Raw genomic sequence first — 19,902 nt, forward strand, 5'->3', positions numbered from 1 at the left:
ACAGGGCTATAGAATGCAAAGTTTATTTAGAAAAGAACATATAGGGGCGCCTGGGTGGCTGTCGGTTAAGTGTCTGCCTTTGGCTCAGGTCATGATCTCAGGGTCCTGAGATCGAGCCCCACATCGCCCTCCTTGTTCAGTGGGGAGTCTGCTTCTTCCTCTCCCTCTGCCTCTGCCCCCCACCACCTCCTGCTCATGCTCTCTCTCTCTCTCAAATAAATAAATAAAATCCTTAAAAAAAAACAAAAAAGGACATATACACTAGTTAAATTATTATGTTTTTAAATGCTCAAATAAATGTATTAAAATGTTGTATATCCTTATCAATTTTTTTGTCTACTTGTTCTCCTGTTATTGAGCACAGGTTGCTAAAAATCTTCAACTGTGATTGTGGATTTGTCTGTTTCTCTCTTTAGTTCTGTAAATTTTTGCTTCATTTAGTTTGAGGTTCTATAATTAGGTGCATACACAATTAGAACTCTTAATGTCTTTGTGCTGAATTGACTCTTTGATCATTATATAATACCCCTTCTTATCTCTAGGGATACTCCTTGTCTTGAAGTCTACTTTACCTGTTAGTAATGTAGCCACACCCGTTTTTTATGATTGATGTCTACATACACACACATACACACTATGGTATATGTATACATATATTATATATATGTATCTATAATATATACATACATGCATTACATATATATAGTATATACATACACATGCATACATACATATGTACATGCATATATATATACATGCATATATATGTGTATAAATTGTTATTTTTAACCTATCTGGCCTTTATACTTAAAGTGTGTCTCTTATAAATGGCATATAGTTAGTTGTTGCTTTCTAACCAGTCCTGAATATTATCCCTCTTGATGGAGGGTTTTGTCCATTTACATTTAATGTAATTATTGATATGGCCCATTTTAAGTCTGCTCTCTCATTATTTGTATTCTATTTATTTGATGTGTTTGTCCTTTCTGTTTGCCTAATTTTGGATTATTAAGATATTCTTTAGTATTTCATTTTATCTCCTTGGCTTTTTAGCCAAGGGTTGTTTTAAAAAAAATTTTTTTTTTTTACTTATTTTTAATATTTTTTAAATTTAATTTTATTTTATTATGTTAACGTTAGTCGCCATACAATACATCATTAGTTTTTGATGTAGTGATCCATGAGTCATTGTTTGTGTATAACACCCAGTGCTCCATGCAGTACGTGCCCTGCTTAATACCCATCACCGGGCTAACCCATCCCCCCACCCCAAGGTTTGGTTTTAAAATTTTCTGGTTGTTTTAGGGATTCATCTATGTTGAATTCATATTACAACTTTGGATTTACACGTTTCCCTTTACCCTCCTCCCGTGTGTTGTGCTGGTACTATATATCTTACTTCTATATAAGTTATAAACTCCATAATACAGTAGTATGTTTTGTTTACAGTCAGTTGCCTTTTTTTTAACTAAAAAAAAACTTTAAAATACTTGTCCACACTTTTACCATGTCTTTGCTCTTTATTCCTTCTTGTAAATCTGAGTTTTTCTGTTTGGTATTATTTCCCTTCAACCTGAAGAACTTCCTCTGTCATTTACTGTAATGTGGATCTGCTAGTGACAGATAGTCTCAGCTTTCATTTAGCTGAAAATGTCTTCAATTTGCCTTCATTTTTGAGGGGTAATTTTGACAAGCATAGGATTCTAGGTTAACAGTTTTCTCCTTTTAGCACTTTAGGAAGGTTGTTCCATTCTGGCTTCTATTGCTCCTAATGGGATGTTGACCATTATTATTATCTTTGTTTCCCTGTATGTAATGTCTTTTTTTCCATCTTGCTTTTTATTTTTCTTCTTTTTATGGTTTGTTTTCAGAAATTAGACCATGATATGCATAGGTGTGGTTTTGCTTGTATTTTTCCGCTTGGGATTCATTGAGCATCTTGGGTTAATGGTTTGATGTTTTTCAAATTTGGTACATTTCATTCACATTTCTTGAAATATTTTAAACCCCATTGCTCTCTCTCCTCTAATTATTCATATTTTGGACTGTTTGATATTATTTCTCAAGTCAGTGCTACTTAGTTCAATATTTTCCTGTTCTTTTTCTCTGTTTAATTTGGAAAACCTAAGATTACTGACTTGTCTTTTGTGAGGCCCATCCAATAAACTTTTTTTTCAGATTTTCCCTTTTCTAATTAAGTTTTTCATTTTAATTTCAGTATTATTAACATACCATGTTATATTAGTTTCAGGTGTACAGTATGGTGATTCAGCATTTCTGTACCTTCTTCAGTGTTCATCATGATAAGTGTGCTCTTTAATCCCTGTCACCTGTTTCACCCATCCCCTCTCCCCTCTGGTAACCACCAATTTGTTCTCAAGAGTCTGTTCTTTTGGTTTGTCTCTCTTTCTCTCTTTTTCCTTTGCTCATTTGTTTTGTTTCTTAAATTCCACATATGAGTGAAATCACATGGTATTTGTCTTTCTCTGACTGGCTTATTTCACTTAGCACTCTCTAGCTCCATCTATGTTGTTTCAAATGGCAAGATTTCATTCATTTTTTTAATAGCTGAATAATATTCCTGTGTGTGTGTGTGTGTGTGTGTGTGTGTGTGTGTGTACCACACCTTCTTTATCCATTCATCTATCAATGGACATTTAGGCGGTTTCCATATCTTGGCTGTTGTAGATAATGCTGCTATAAACATAGGAATGCATGTATCCCTCTGAATTAGTGTTTTTGTATTTTTTTGCATAAATACCCAGTAGTGTGATTGCTGGATGGTAAGATATTTCTATTTTTAATCTCTGAGGAACCTCCATACTGTTTTCCAAAGTGGCTGCACCAGTTTGCATTCACATCATTAGTGCACAAGGGTTCCTTTTTCTCCACATCCTTGCCAACACTTGTGGTTTCTTGTGTTTTTTGATTTTAGCCATTCTGACAGGTGTGAGGTGATACCTCATTGGAGTTGTGATTTGCATTTTTCTGATGATGAGTGATGTTGAGCATGTTTTCATGTGTCTGTCGGGTGTCTTTTTTGGAGAAATGTATGTTCGTGTCTTCTGCCCATTTTTAATCAGATTATTTGGGGTTTTTTGGTGTTGAGTTGTATAAGTTCTTTATATATTTTTAAATGCACTTTTTATATTTTTTATTTATAAAGATATATATGTACATATACATATCTTTATATATTGGATACTTGGCGCCTGGGCGGCCCACGTGGTTAAGCGTCTGCCTTTGGCTCAGGTCATGATCCCAGGGTCCTGGGATCGAGTCCTGAGTAGGGCTCCCTGCTCAGCGGGAGCCTGCTTCTCCCTCTGCCTCCACCTCCCTCTGTGTCTGGCTCTCATGAATAAATAAATACAGGTCATGATCCCAGGGTCCTGGGATGAGTCCTGAGTAGGGCTCCCTGCTCAGCGGGAGCCTGCTTCTCCCTCTGCCTCCACCTCCCTCTGTGTCTGGCTCTCATGAATAAATAAATAAAATCTTTAAAATAAATAAATAAGTATTTTGGATAGCAACCCTTTATCAGATAATGTCATTTGCAAATATCTTCTCCCATTCAGCAGGTTGCCTTTTAGTTTTGTTGATTCTTTTCTTCACTGTGCAAAAGCTTTTTATTTAGATGTAGTCCCAATAGCCCATCTTTGCTTTTATTTACCCTACCTCAGGAGATACATCACCCAATAAACTTTCTACTCAAATACTGTATTTTTAGTTCAGGATTTTTATTTAGTTCTATTTTAGAATTTCTGTTTTGTATTAATATATCTCAAATCTTCTTCCATTATATGCTTATTTTTCTGTATGTTCTTTAACATTTATTGTAGTTGTTTTAAAGTTCTTAACTACTAATTTCATTAATGGAGTCATCCATTTTTTTTTCTTATTCACTATGTTAATTCTTAATTATGGATCACATTTTCCTGTTTCTTTATTTTGTAATTTTAAAAATCATATCCCAGGTGGTGTAAATAAAATAGTAAAGACTGAAGTATAATATTTTGTTTCAAATCTCAGAGAATGTAAGCTCGCTCTTCTTCATGGAGATTAGGGTGAGGAGCAGAATATTCAGATCCCTTAGAATTTAGCTGAAGTCTGGCTTGCACTTTTAATCAGATTGAGTTCACCTGATCTTTTTTTTTTTTTTAAATCTCTTTCAGTATTTCAGCTGGGAGAGGGTTGGACTACCATTTTATTTTATTTTTTTTAAAGATTTTATTTATTTGACAGAGAGAGACAGCTAGAGAGGGAACACAAGCAGGGGGAGTGGGAGAGGGAGAACCAGGCTTCCTGCTGAGCAGGGAGCCCAGTGTGGGACTCGATCCCACGACCCTGGGATCATGATCTGAGCTGAAGGAAGGCGCTAACGACTGAGCCACCCAGACACCCCTGGACTACCATTTTAAATATTTTGATTTCCCGTTGCATTCAGAGCTTGAAGTACCATGAGAATATATGGGCTATGTGATTTCTCTGGGCTTTCTAACCTGTTCACTGTTGCTCTTTTGTCTGGTTTTTGGGGAGGAGGGTATGGGGTAGATTTGAAGACTTACTAATAATTTGCTATTGCATTTGTTGTTCCTTTAGATTCCTGTCTGTCTGTCCTACCTGTTCACACTGTCCTGTGAGGCTGGTCTCTCTCTCCATGTTCCTGCCAGGCCAGGTCTCTCTGTGGGATCTTCCTCCCACTCTGCAGGCTATCCAGGCACAGCCTTCACATATGCAGCCTACACTGGCTTTCGGCTTGCCTGTGAAGGGCTTGTTTCCTGTTGAAATGAGGTCATCAAGGCTTCTGTGTTTTTATTACTCTTTGCTAGACTGACCCACAGAAAGGTATGTTTTTATTTTGTCCGGGTGAAATTTCTTTTGACCATGAGATCAAAGGCCTCTCTACATGCTTTGTATCCTAATTGGAAATCGAAGTCTCATATGCATTTTTTAAAGCAAATGCCCAAAAGTTTGAAATCCATCTGTGAGTCCTCTGGATTCTGATTGGGTTTAACCAATGGAAAACACTGGCAGATGATCAGTGCAAGTCGAAAGTGCTGAGTGACATTCTACTTTTTCCTTTTTCCAAGACTAAAATCAGATACCTATACAATTCTAATGAGCCACCCCTAGTTATGGATACCTGACAATAAAATAAGTTATCTAAAAGAGAATAAAAATGAAATCAAACCTTGTTCTCTGGCACTTGCCCTGAGACAGACTTCTTTTCAATTATGAAACTGTCCAATCAAATGCAAATCAGAGAACAGGAGAAGTTAAAGATACATACATAAAGTGGATCCATAGCTGTCTTAGTCTTTTTAGACTGCTGTAACAATCTACCATAGACTGGGTAGCTTAAATAATAAACGTTTATTTCTTACAGTTCTGGAGACTGGGAAGTCCAAGATCAAGTTTCAGGCAGATTCCGTGTATTGTGAAGGCCCGTTTCCTGGTTCATGGACAACTTTTTAGTCTTGTGTCCTTACAGGGCAGAAGGGATGAGGAAGGTTTCTTGTGTCTCTTTTACAAGGGTACTGATCCCATTTATGAGGGCTCCATCCTCATGACCTACCCACCTCCCAGAGGTACTGTCTTCCTAGTACCATCGCAAGAGGTGCATTGCAATAACATTACTACCACTAATGGTTGAAACATAATGGATCATTTACCATATTTCCGGTTTCAACCCAGTGGTATTGAATGTGTTGATATTTAATTTAGAACAACTCTGAGTAGAACTGAAATTTAAATTGGGAAGTGTTTTACTCAGCCATCAGAAAGGATGAATGCTTTCCATTTACACTGATGTAAGGGTATTATGCTGAGTGAAATAAGTCAGTCAGAGAAAGAGAATTATTATATGGTGTCACTCATGTGTGGAATATAAGAAACAGTGCAGAGGATCATAGGGGAAGTCTGAATGGGAAGTCATATGGTGTCACTCATGTGTGGAATATAAGAAACAGTGCAGAGGATCATAGGGAAAACTGAATGGGAAGTCATCAGAGAGGAAGCAAAGTGAGGGTTGCTGGAGGGGAGGAGGGTGAGAGGATAGTGTATTGGGTGATGGGCATTAAGGAGGGCACGTGATGTGATGAGCACTGGGTGTTATATGGAACTGATGAATTGTTGAATACGACATCTGAAACTAATGATGTAATATATGTTGGCTAATTGAATTTAAATTAAGAAAATAAATTGGGAAGTGTTTGACTACAAAGCAAACACCTTTAACCACTAAGCTATAAATACTCCCTTGTTTAATCACTTTTTTTTATGATCAGTCCATTTATTTTTTATGTGTTAGATGGTCCTATCAATTACTTTTTGATCAACTAGTAGCATTTTATCCAATACCTAGTTTTATGTGAACATTGATGTGAGATGGATATAAAAGAATGAAAAGACTATGTCTTTTGAAATATATAATTTATTTGGGGAAATAAAACTTACATACAATAGCCACACAGCCAAAAAGTGCTACAAAAGATCATATAGGGACGCCTGGGTGGCTCAGTTGGTTAAGTGGCTGCCTTCAGCCCAGGTCATGATTCCAGGGTCCTGGAATCAAATCCCACATAGGGCTCCTTGCTCAGTAGGGAGCCTGCTTCTCCCTCTCTCTCCCTCTGCTTGTGCTCTCTCTGTCAAATAAATAAAATCTTAAAAAAAGATCATATAATAAATGCTATATTTTATGGAGCAAGTTGTAATTTTTATCATGTAATTTTCTATTACCATTAAGTTAGAAAAATTGCCTTACATGTAATGGAGCCATTAATTTGATGTTTACTAATAGTGTCGCTCTTTCCTGGCCAGTCATTTATATTGATATTCATTTCTTCGAAGCCCCAAAGATCGGGTATAGCAGACATGAAAAACGAAAAGTGCAGTCCTCCGTGAAACCGTACCCTAACTTACTTTACAGACATGCCAGGTGGCCTGGCTCACGTGCCCTACTCGCTCACTTGCTGGAAGCAGCGTTGAGAAAAGGGAGCCATGAGCAGCATCCTGTGGTGCTGTGGATGCTCGTTTTCCTGGATCCTGCTAGTACTGTCCGACTCTTGCTTTAATAAACACAGGGATTTCTGTTGGGATTGTCCATTCACAAGGGCTTCACTGCTGAGATGCATCTGGCTCTACATTTCTGTTCTGAAGGCTAAAGCTTTCCTGTGATACGTGAGGTCAAAAGTGCCTAGTAGAGGGGCGCCTGGGTGGCTCAGTCGGTTAGGCATCTGCCTTCAGTTCGGGTCATGATCCCAGAGTCCCGGGATCGAGCCCCTGCTCAGAGGGGAGTCTTGCTTCTCCTTCTGCACTTCCCCCTGCATGTGCTCTCTCTCTCTCTCTCTCTCTCAAATAAATAAATAAAATCTTAAAAAAAAAGAAGAAGAAGAAGAAGAGGAAGTGCCCAGTAGACACAGGCCACAATGTGGATGAACCTGGAGGACTTCGGCTGAGCGAAATGAGCCAGCCATGAAAGGACAAATGCTGTATAATTCCACTAACATGAGGTACTTAAAGAAGTCAAATTCATGGAGACAGAATTAGCAGTTGCTCAATATTGGGTGGGGAGTGGGGGAGGGGCGGGAGACAGAGTACAGAGTTTATTTATTTATATTTAATGGGTACAGAATTCCAGTTTTGCAAGGTGAAAAGAGTTCTGGAGATGGATGGTGGTGATGATTGGACAGGAATAGGAATGTCCTTGATGCCACTCAACTGTGCACTGAAAAATGATTAAGATGGTAAATTTTCTATCGTGTATTATACCACTGATTAAGAAATGTAATAATATAAAATTTGATGTCTTAATAAAGGCATGTATTCAAACATTAAAAAAAGAAATGCCCAGTCGATTGCATTACATTTTATTAAGATGATGCTTAATTTTTATAGGATAGCAGAAATGCCAGTGTTGATGCAGGCATTGTTGTATCCTTTCTTATTAATAAGACGAATAGCTTTTTTAAGAGAAAGCTAAAAGTAGAGATTCTTTGGCCTGAAATCATTGCCACCTGCTCTGGGAAGTACTTGAAAGGGACTCCAATGATACTTTTCACCTAGACAAAGAGCCGCAGACCTCAACATTGTTAAACAGAAATCCGTCTCTTGAGGACCAAATAAAAAACAACAGTGTGGGAAAGCACTGTGCCTGCATGTTTGATGAGCATAATGTGTGTGTGTGTGTGTGTGTGTGTGTGTGTGTCTTACAAACAGTGTAATTGATACTTAGAGTCCCTGTGGGCCAATGTTGAATGTATCATGGAGACTACTTTTTTAAGGCAAAAAAAAAAAAGTCGGGGGGGGAGACGAGCATCTCATCAACACTCTCTTATTTGGTATTTGGACATGCCTGGTAGGATGGGAGATTGCTAGTTTACAGTCATAGCAGAAAACAGAATTTTGTGAACATAATTTCTTGGCATGATAGGGTTATTTAAGTACTGTTACATAATTTTTATTTTTTGAGGAACACAGTGATGGATTTGATTACTCACTGATTTAATTTACTCATCCAAAAAGTGTAACTTACAAAAGTAGAATTATCCTATGAGCCAGCAATTCTGCTTCTGGGCATACACTCAAAAGAATTGAAAGCAGGGTCTTGAAGAGATTTTTGTACCCCCATGTTCACAGCAGTATCATTTACAATAACTAAAACGTACAAGCGCCTCACGTGTTCACCAGTGGATGAATGAGTAAGCAGAATGTGGTACGTCCATAGAATGCAGTAGTATTCAGCCTTCAAAACAAAGGCAATTCTGACACATGGTACAACGTGGATGAACCTTGAAGACATTATATACTAAGTGACGTAAGCCAATCACAAAGGGACAGATACTATATGATTCCACTTACGTGAAATACTTAGAGTAGTCAAAATGGAGACAGAGAAAGTAGTTGCCAGGGGTATGGAGGAGTGGAAATAGGATTTATTGTTCAATGGGTGTAGAGTTTTAGTTCTACAAGATAAAAAGAGTTCTGGAAATGGATGGTGGTGATGGTTGCACAGCATTAGGAATGTATTTAATACCACTGAACTGTACACTTTTTAAAAATAGTTTAAGATGGTAAATTTTGTGTTGGATATTTTACCACGACAAAAAATTTAAAAAAGTAACAATTTAAAGATCATCTCCAGATAAGATAAATGCTTTATGCCTTAGGTAAGGAACTTCCTTACTGCTACGTTTTTTCTTGAAAGAAGTATTTTCCATAATGTAGGTTAATAAGGGATTTTGCACATAAAAATTTGAGTACAAAATACACGTTTTCTATAACACTTTCTGCTGGACAAAGAAGTTCAGTGACTTTGGAAGTATATTTTGGATTTAGGAAATCTCCAGTTCGAAAAGAATTTTTTTAAGTTTTATTTAAGTAATCCCTACACCCAATGTGGGGCTTGAACTCATGACCCCAAGATCAAGAATCACATGCTCTTCCTGCCTGAGCCAGCCAGGCACTCCACAAGTTTGGGAAAAAAAAAAAAAGATTATGTATTTGAGAGAGAGAGAGTGAGCAAAGTGAGGGGCAGAGGGAGAGGGAGAGAGAGAGAATCCATAAGCAGATTCCCTGCTGAGAGTAGAACCCCACACATGGGACTTGGTCCCAGGACCCCGAGATCATGACCTGAGCCAAAATCAAGAGTCGGAGGCTCAACTGGCTGAGCCACCCGGTTGCCCCACAAGTTTGAAAATTTTTACGGAAGGAAGCCCCTCTGTTTTTCTTCCCAGAGTAGCCTATTAGTCCTGCAGAATATATCAAAATTACTCCTGCTTACATTCATGTTCTTGCATCTACAACGTCCCACCCAGCTGTTTGCTGACATGTTGGCTGAGAGCTACTTACCATAAACTGTTCCTTTGTGATTTCATTAATCTTTTCTAAATGAGATATTATTTCAAATACTGACTCACATAAAACCCTGGAAAATGACAATATTAGTAATTGGATCATAAGCCAGTCAGTAAGGTGCTAGGTTTATAAACATGTGTTTGTATAATAAGCTCTGTGTTGAGTGTTAAAAGTGAACATTTGAAATGACACTCTTTCTACACAATGTGTTGGTTGGAACCAGGTGCATTTATCCTCACAGACGCTGTAGTAAGCTGTTTACGGGTTTTTCCATTATGACATTTTTCAGAAATTTCTATCTTGGATATAACATTTCTTTTACCAAATGCAGTTTGTTAAGTCTTATTGTTTATGGAGAATCAATGAACAAAAGTGATGGGCTACATTTGAGTGAATTTAATGAAACTTTTGAGTGTGCTTTTTTTTTTTTGTCAAGCTTAGAGAAATATAGGGATCTGTTTAAATTCAGTCCAAATAAGTTAATTCTTAGAATACATAAAAAGACTCCTTTGAAAGAGTCTTCACAGTAGGTGAAGAGTATTATGTGAGGTGATTATGGTCTTTTTGATTTGAACCTCAAGAGATTCTCTAGTTGTATAATCCTGTCTTTTTGGAAACAAAAGGTAATTTTCTAGGTTTAGAAATCAGGGATTCATAATCAAGTGATTCCTCTGTACCTGGCATTTTTACACATTTTGTTGAACACCTTATTCCAGAGTAGGTAGTATTTCCATTCCATCACGGAAAAGCAGGCAGGACAAGGTTGCTGAGCCATCAGACAACGTTCAGTGAGCATTTGCAATGTCCAGATTCCTTCTCTACCTCCTTTACAACACATTGGCACATAATCCTCACAGTGACCCTTTGAGGTAAGGGCTATAATTATCTTCATTTTATAGACCAGGGAATCTGGGCTTTGAGAGGTTAAGTTAGTTACGTCGCATACTTGTTAAGCCGAGGAAGCAAGATTTGAACCCAGCTGACTTCACAACAGCCAAGAGTGTCCATGAGGTAATCATTTTGGTTCTAATGCTCTGTCCCAACTGAGGCTGCCTGAATTCTTTAGAGAGTTGCCCACCTCTGTCTTCTGTAGCCCCAAGATGACAGCATTTGCCTGGGCTCATTCTGTACCCCCTGCACAGCCTAGCTGATAGACTGCTGACGGTATAAGGTCGGACAGGACATACACAACTGGGGTATCTTAGAATCCCTGACTCGTCAGAAATGTCTATGAAGTATCACGACCTGGGCTAAGTCCTAGGGATTAAGAGAACCAGGCAGGGGTTTAAGGTTCAGCAGGGAGATACAGCCATAACTAATCTTTGGATCTGGGGTGAATGTTTTCATGGAGACCAGGAAGGCGCCGTGGGCTTGGAGAGGAAGAAGTGGTAAAGCACGGAATGCTTCTCAGAGGAGGGATTGTGTTGAACTATGTGGAGGCCAGGTGGGCTGACGCCTCCAGACACACATCAGGAGGTGTGGGATATTTCAGCGAATGGCAGGCACAGTGTGAAGGCAAGAAAAAGCGTGGCCGCCTGAGCATGTTCATATAAGGGAGAGTGGCAGGAGAGGCGAATTTGATAGGGGGCCCTGTCTGCCAGCATGAGGGGTGTTTGGCTTTGATCCTGTCAGTGATACAAAGCCACTGAAAGAGGTGAAGTTTGTAGGCATGGGGGTGGGTAGGAGGGCATGGTCCTAAATGGATATGAGAAAGATCCACGGGGAAGGTTGAAAATCTGGGCGTTGGGAGACAGGTTGTGGGATGACAGGTAGCACATTATGATGAAGCATTGGAAATAGAATAGGGCTAAATTCTCAGCTCACTAAACTTATGCTGCCAGGTCTACCTCATGAGGCAGTCTCTTCAAATTGGAGATTGGTCAGGACTGGAATGCTCCTATAGTGAGCCATATCTTCCCCTCTAACTTCTGCCATTCAGAATGATGTCTCTTCCTTCATAGGATAATCCACCTGCTACCCCCACTTCCCTGGCTGATTTAAATATTGCTGGGTCCTTTTCCTATCTGCCCGTGCCTCAGTCTGTCAAGATCTGACAGTATCTAACGCTCCTATCAACCTGGATTGTGTAGGGGGTACAGGGTAATTCCAGGCTTTTGCATCATCTTAGGGATTTTAGCAGTGGGTGGATGGCAGCAGGTAGAAGTTGAGGCACCTAAGCTGGGCTTCAGAATGGGACTTGTAATGAGTACATCCAGAGTGTAATGGAGTGTTATCCACACCCCTACGCAGTAGGCCCATTTGAAGCAGAGTAGTACTTGCGTGTATGTGTCTGGAATTTGATAATTCTGTTAGTTCAGCCTGTAATTTCAGTAGTATTTATGCCACAGGTAAAGAGTTGTGTGATAAGCTCAAGCTCGTAGGTCTTTTTCAGATTAATTAGTCTAGAACTCCTATCGCAGAGTGTGTTACTTAGATTTTTTGGTTGATAAACTTTGTAGGGGAAAAGAAAGGGCACTTTTTTAATCTTGGTGTCTTTTCTCACCTAGTTACCAACACATGGCAGCCCCTCAGAGAGTATTTGTTGAATGAATGCAACATTTTTCCTGTATATTTGACACTAATATAATAAAATTTGTTCCATCTTTATACATTTAGAATCATGATTCTATTATATAACATTTTAGTCATTTTTAACCTCTGAGTCAGCTATAACTTTGATAAGCCTATCTTAAGTCTTTATTTACATCATAGATAAGCATGTCTAGTAAACCAGGTCAAATCCCTATGGGTGTTTTAGAAGTGTTTCCCAATTAACGTATCAAAGAGTTTTAAAGAATAATTTTGGAGTTGATTTATAAGCTAACCCATATTTCTTCACATTTCCATACTTGTTGGTTTTTTTCCTATGAATTTCTTGGTAATTCTTCAATCTCCTATATATATTACCCTATATGGATCACCAATAGTTTTAGGAAGATTTTTCTTTTACAATGAGGAGGTTTATTTTATTATTTTTTTAAAGATTTTAAAGATTTATTTGAGAGCGAGAGAGAGAGAGAGCACAAGTGGGGGGTGGGGGGGAAGGGCAGTGGGAGAGGGAGAAGCAGACTCCCCAATGAGCAGGGAGCCAGACTCGGGGCTCCATCTGAGGACCCATTATCATGACCTGAGCTGAAGACAAACATTTATCCAACTGAGCCACCCAGGCTCCCCGAGGAGGTTTATTTTAGAGTACATATTATTAGCCCACTTTCTGGAAATCTATTATAAAGCTAAAATCTGTTGGAAGTTGTAGAAAAATGGAGTATTTTAGTTTCCCTATAAGCAATAAATTTGACTATTGGTTTTTTCTTTCTCTTTTTTGGTGGTCTCCTGGTACTTACCCATCACTGATGATTAAGTGTTTGAAGATGTGGAATGCCATCTGCTGAAGGATTTGCAGATCTTATTGATGAGGTTACTGATTTCCAGGTTACATGATGGTGGCCCTGAGTTTTGTTTTGTTTTTAATCTGTTTTGTTGAAATATACTGAATATACAATTGAATTCACTGATGTTAAGGGTATAATTCAGTGAATTTTCAACAATATGCACAAGCATGTAGCTCTACTACAGTCATGATATAGAACGTTTCCATCCCTCCAGCATGTTCTGTCAGTACTCTCTGCATTCAGCCCCTTCTCCCCACACCCTGGCCCCTCGCAACAATTGATCTGCTTTCTACTGCTATAGTTTCTAGTTGGAACTATGCGTTTAGTCCTTTGTGTTTGGCTTTTTAGTATATTTCTGAGATTTACTTACGTTGTTAAATGCATCAGTAATTCTTTCCTTTTTATTACTGAGTAGTGTTCCTTTGTGTGCTACACAATAATTTGTTTATTCATCAGTTGATGGACACTTGAGTTCTTTCAAGTTTTGGGCTATGATGAATAAGGCTACTATGAACATTCTTATACAAGTTTTGGGAATTTGTGTTTTTAAATTTCTCTTGGGCAAATACCTCAGTGAGGAATTGCTGGGTCATATGGTATGTGTTTAACTTTATAATAGAAACTGCCCAGTTGGACAGAAGAAAGAGAATTAAGGAGTTGATCCCATTTACAATTGCACCCAAAACCATAAGGTACCTAGGAATAAACCTGACCAAAGAGACAAAGGATCTGTACTCAGAGAACTATAGAACACTCATGTAAGAAATTGAGGAAGACACAAAGAAATGGAAAAACGTTCCATGCTCATGGACTGGAAGAACAAATGTTAAAATGTCTATGCTACCTAGAACAATCTATACATTCAATGCAATCCCTATCAAAATACCATCAACTTTTTTCACAGAGCTGGAACAAATAATCTTAAAATTTTATGGAATCAGAAGAGACCCCAAATAGCCAAAGGAATGTTGAAAAAGAAAACCAAAGCTGGTGACATCACAGTCCCAGACTTTAAGCTCTATTACAAAGCTGTGATCATCAAGACAGCATGGTACTGGCACAAAAACAGACACATAAACCAATGGAAAAGAATAAAGAGCCCAGAAATGGACCCTCAGTGCTATGGTCAACTACCCTTGACAAAGCAGGAAAGAATATCTAATGGAAAAAAGACAGTCTTCTCAACAAATGGTGCTGGGAAAATTGGATAGCCGCATGCAGAAGAATGAAACTGGACCATTTCCTTACACCACACGCAAAAATGGACTCAAAATGGATGAAAGACCTAAATGTGAGACAGGAATCCATCAAAATCCTAGAGGAGAACACAGCAACCTCAGGGACCTTGGCTGCAGCAACTTCTTGCTAGACATGTCTCCAAAAGCAAGGGAAGCAAAAACAAAAATGAACTATTGGGACTTCATCAAGATAAAAATCTTCTGCACAGCAAAGGAAATAGTCAACAAAACTAAAAGACACCGACAGAAAGGAAGAAGTTATTTGCAAATGTCTTATCAGAAAGAAGATGTGGTGTATATATAACTTTTTTTACTCTACACAGCATTCATACAATGGAATACTACTTAGCCATCAGAAAATGAAATCTTGCCTTTTGCAACAATGTGGATGGAACTAGAGGTTATTATGCTAAGCGAAGTCAGTCAGTCAGAGAAAAACAATTATATGATCTCACTCATTTGTGGAATTTAAGAAACAAAACAGGATCATAGGGGAAGAGAGGAAAAAATAAGACAAAATCAGAGAGAGAGACAAACCATCAGAGACTTTTAATCATAGGAAATAGAAAGGGTTACTGGAGGGGGAGGGTGTGGGAAATGGGGTAACTGGATGATGGACATTAAGGAGGGCACGTGATGTAATGAGCACTGGGTGTTACATAAGACTGATGAATCACTGACCTCTACCTCTGCAACTAATAATACATTATATGTTAATGAATCGAATTTATTTATTTATTTGTTTGTTTATTTATTTATTTATTTTTAAATTTATCAGAGAGAGAGCACAAGCAGGGGGAGCGGCAGGCAGAGGCAGAGGGAGAAGCAGGCTCCCCACTGAACAGGGAGCCCAATGTGGGACTTGATCCCAGGACCCCGGGATCATGACCTGAGCCGAAGGCAGATGCCCAACTGACCGAGCCACCCAGACAAAAAAGTAATATATTATATGTTAAAAAAAAGAAGATAGCAGGAAGGGAAAAATGAAGGGGGGAAATCAGAGGGGGAGACGAACCATGATTGACTATGGACTCTGAGAAACAAACTGAGGGTTCTAGAGGGGAGAGGGGTGGGTGGACGGGTTAGCCTGGTGGTGGGTATTAAAGAGGGCACGTATTGAATGGAGCACTGGGTGTTATATGCAAACAATGAATCGTGGAACACTACATCAAAAACTAATGATGTGTGGTAATTAACATACTAAAAATATATTAAAAAAAGAAACTGTCCAATTATTTTTCAAAGTGCCTGTGACTTTTTGGATTTTCTGCCAGCCTTATATAAAGATTCTAGTTCCTTCACATCCTTGCAAACACTTGATATTTTGGCCCTTTTAAGTTTAGTCATTCTTAGGAGTTCTTAATGGTATCTCATTAAGGTTTTACTTTGCATTTTCCTACTGACTGATTATATTGAATATCTCTTCCTGTGCTTACTTGACATTTATTTTCTTTTTGAAAGTGTTTAAATCTTGTCTTTTTTTAAATGGGGTTTTTTGTCTCACACTGAGTTTTAGTACCATGAATGAGTGATTATGAAGAAATATAAGGAAGGTATTTTTTTGCTGTCTTTTTTTCAAGAAAGGAACCCCTTTCAAAGGATATTTTGTTTCCTCCACCATTTTTTTTTTTTTTTTTGCTCTTTTGGGCATGATTAGAGGGATTCTTCTGTTATCTGTTGGTTTATTTTAATTTATCTTACCCTGCTTCCCTACATATACAGTTGACTTTTGAACAGTGCCGGAGTTAGAGTGCTGATCCGTCACCATGCAGTAGAAAATTCATGTATAACTTTTAACTCCCCCAAAACTTTACTAATACCCTGCTGTTGACCAGAAGCCTCACCTGTAACATGAACAGTCAATTCACACATACTGTGTGTGTTATATGTATTATATACTATAGTCTTACTGTAAAATAAGCTGGAGAAAACAAAATGTTATTAAGAAAATCATAAGGAAGAGAAAATACATTTACAGTACTGTACTGCTTTTATCACAAAAAGATTCGGGTATAAGTGGACCCTTGCAGTTCATTTGTCAAGGGCCAGCTGTAGTGTTTACAAAACCTGTCAGCTCATATTCTCTAAGAAAACCCGAGTGGTTTTATTAACTGGGCCTCTAAACACACGTTCACACATACACATTCATCACGTGCAAACCTTGTCTCAGTCAGATGCCACTGTGAAATCCTCCTTAATTATCTCCCTCATCAGCCTACAGTAGCAAGAACATCGGCTCATGCTTTTGGGTTCCTTTGCACCTGGCACTGTACAGTGTAAATAATTGAGGAGTCACAAATGACTGTTGATGATAATAAGTTGCTGATCTAGGTAAATTAAGTACTCTTGAGTGATACCAGAATTTCAGAGAATAAGAGTTCTGTTTGAACTGATGGATCTAATAGGAAACTATCTGGAAATTCTTACTTTAAAAATTGCTTATATAAGCTTTTACTGTAGAATACCTACATTTTGCTTGCTAGCTATCTATAAAATCATCTTGAAAATGTGTTGTAGCAAAGCTATGATTATGATTTGGCTGTGAATAAGAGAGGGAAATTCTATTTTTAGAGTAGACATATCTAGGTTAGACAACCTAAGAGTATCCCAAATTTTATTTCAGATTTCTCATGGGCATGAATGGTTTAATCTGTCTTTTTCAGTGGAGCAAAAGGCAGAGCATGTTTTTGATAATTTTGAGTAGTGTTTCATATTAACATAAAGTTAAGTTGACTCATCAAGTGGTGTTCATGCTGTGTAGAGTAAAAGAAGTAGAAAACAGATGAAATTATAAGCGCTAAAGAGTTTATTTGTGGAAATTAAAGATCAGTCATGATCTAATAGAGCACTAGATTGGCATCTATGAAATCTGAGATCCAGGACGCGCTGGGCTGTGTGACGTTGAAGAGATCAGTTGACCACTCTGGGCTTTCATTTCCTTAGATGTGAAAGGAGTGGAATGGAGCAGCTAACCATACAATGCCTTAGCTGTAAACTGTGTGCTGTGAATTATTTCTGTTAGGATGGTTTTGATTTCAAATGGCGACTTTGAGGATAAATCCAATCCTGAAATTCATTTATGGTTTTATTCTGCATCCCGATCATAACAGTGTGACTTTGACATTTCTCAGTCGTTAAGAGGAAGGGCTGACCTCTTTGTTGTTTTTCTCCTGAAAAGTGTGAGAAAGAAAAGGCAGAAATAATGATAAAGATGAAAACGGTTTCTTTAAAGGAATTTTTGATACAATTTAGGGCAAAACAAAAAATACTAGCTGGAAAATAGTTAAATATAAAACTTTTTACTTTGTTATTTATGAGTCACCATCGATCTCAAATACCTCTGGGCCCAATTTAAATAAAAATTTCTCTAATGTTAAATGTATATGATTTTATTCATTTGAATTCTGGAATCATCTATTTTAGCAGGCGAATAAAACCTTAAATTGCAGGTAGTAAATGATCAAAAACAACTGTAGAAGTTGGAGTTCATATTTCTGTTTTAATCTGGTATTGTTACTTTATGTTCTTATTGAACATTGTTAGATACAGGGACAGGGGAAAGAAGATTGTTTTGAAAATTTTAAATATGAGTGTGGGAAGTATCAGTCTTATATTTAAATAGACATTTTCAGACTTTCTTTTTATTTTTTTGAAGCTGTGCAATATCTAGGTCAAGATTTGCAGCCTTGCTAATAAACTTCTGACATACCATTCATTACACATCACTCCAGAAAAAAGATAATGGTGCTTGGGACCTTGGCATTGACCTTAATGAAGTGGTTCTTAGCCATTGTCTGTCAAAGTCCCAAGTGCCTCCTTAAAAATTTTACTGTTGATTGTTCCTACATCCAAGGGAAATATACAGTAAATCTCAATAAAAGGTATCTATTACAGTCTGAGCTTTTTCCTTCCCTGTCTGTAGCTCCCACTTTCAAGTAAACAAAAGATGTAGTTATTTGAATTGATGGTATACAAGGAAAGCAGGTGCTGAAGGAGAAGACGTTTAAATTTTCCACCGCGGTATTTTCTTGGCTCCTTGCCAAATATTCAGATGACAAATCACTTTCAGATTGATCCAAATATATCCAAGTATAATAAAAGCGTTTATGTGTCAGACAGACCGGTGGACTGGACTTTCCTCAAAAAGCCTCAGTTTCTTTTCCCCTTTGTAAAATGGAATCACATTGTTTCTGGGCCCGAGTACATGCCTGGTCAATGTTAATTCTTTCCTTTCTAAAAACGAACACTGTGTGCTCACAATTTGGGATGGTGCTGCCTCCGAGTTCTGTCCTGGCTCCAAGAGAGAGAAGCCTCAGGACAACTGGGCATGTGTTTGTGAGCTCATGCATAACTGCATTTGGAGAACGAGACAAGCTGAAATGCCTATTTTGTAATATTTTTATTTGCTTAGAAACATTAAGAAAGTTCCTGAAGTATGTCTCTTTCCCTCTGCAGCGATGCAGTTGTTGGTGAGGGGCTACCTGGTTTCCTGCATGGTTTTCTGACCTAGAAGGACTGACAAGGCACGTGGGGGGTGTTGAGTTTGGAGGGGCGCAGAGCCACCGGGGTTGGGGGCTCCAGGCAGATGGCAGTACACAGCCTCCTTGTTGGGATTGTCTTCCAGTAAATGCACAAACAAAGCCCACCCCGTGGTTGATTTTGGTTTTCTTCTAGAATCAACTTAAAGTTGGCTAGAGCAGCTGTATTTGAAAGAGGCTTTGGGCTCGATTCCCCCCCCCCCAGTTTATTAAGAAATACACTGTCTCTCATTCAGTGAAAATCGGTCTCTTTTTAATGATACTTTAAAAATTAATCACTTTTATTCTCCAGAATAATTTGTAATCTGTGTCCTTTCCCTTTAGAAATCCCCAGTTGGACATCCAGAGCACCTACCCTGTTCTTTCTGCATCTTGAATTGAACTGTTACCAGGACTCTCTGAGGTCTGAAAGGGAAATAAAAGGTAATTCCATGTGAAAACATCTACTATTAAATTTATGCGTAACCCTGATGATCATCAAGTAAATACAACCTTTTATTTGTCGAGCAGAATGCGGATGTCCTCCCTTCTGTTCCTTCCTTTCTCTGTCCCTTTCCTTTCTCTCCTTCCTCCCTCCCCCACCTTTCTTTTTATGTAGTCATCCAGCAAACCTTTGTGAAGTCTGTTCCTTGCTGCTGGCTGTCCTGGGCACACACGCTCCATCCCTGCCTCTCGGCCCTGGCAGGAATGAGAGGAATTGGCAGAAAGCTCTGTGAACGTGCTGCCCACCCGACCACGGTGTCTGCTGGTCTGGCCGAGAGGCTGCCCTCAGCTCCTGCCCCTGGCTCTCATTTGACCCCATTGGCCCCGAAACACATGGGCTCTCCTGGCCCTTTTTGAAGTTGCCTGGGTGTTTGCTTGCGGTGGCTTTTTTGTGAAGTC

At 38.5% G+C, this 19,902-nt stretch overlaps 1 protein-coding gene across 4 annotated transcripts in view; it reads left to right on the forward strand.

The window, feature by feature from the left end:
- The window catches only part of FAM110B (family with sequence similarity 110 member B), a 148,902-nt gene that overhangs the window by 19,576 nt on the left and 109,424 nt on the right, over positions 1–19,902 (forward strand). For 2 of the 4 annotated variants that reach the window (XM_073892785.1, XM_073892782.1), the window contains exons 2-3: positions 18,938–19,005; positions 19,345–19,443. The gene's annotated coding sequence lies outside the window, so the exon portion shown is untranslated. Of the gene's footprint in view, positions 1–15,264; positions 15,420–18,937; positions 19,006–19,344; positions 19,444–19,902 lie in introns of those variants that run through there. The other 2 variants (XM_073892783.1, XM_073892784.1) reach the window with 2 other exon arrangements.

The sequence above is a fragment of the Callorhinus ursinus genome, unplaced genomic scaffold (genome assembly GCF_003265705.2).
Source record: "Callorhinus ursinus isolate GAN/ISIS: 27379988/994484 unplaced genomic scaffold, GSC_fseal_2.0 scaffold5, whole genome shotgun sequence".
In the NCBI taxonomy this organism is placed as follows: Eukaryota; Metazoa; Chordata; class Mammalia; order Carnivora; family Otariidae; genus Callorhinus; species Callorhinus ursinus.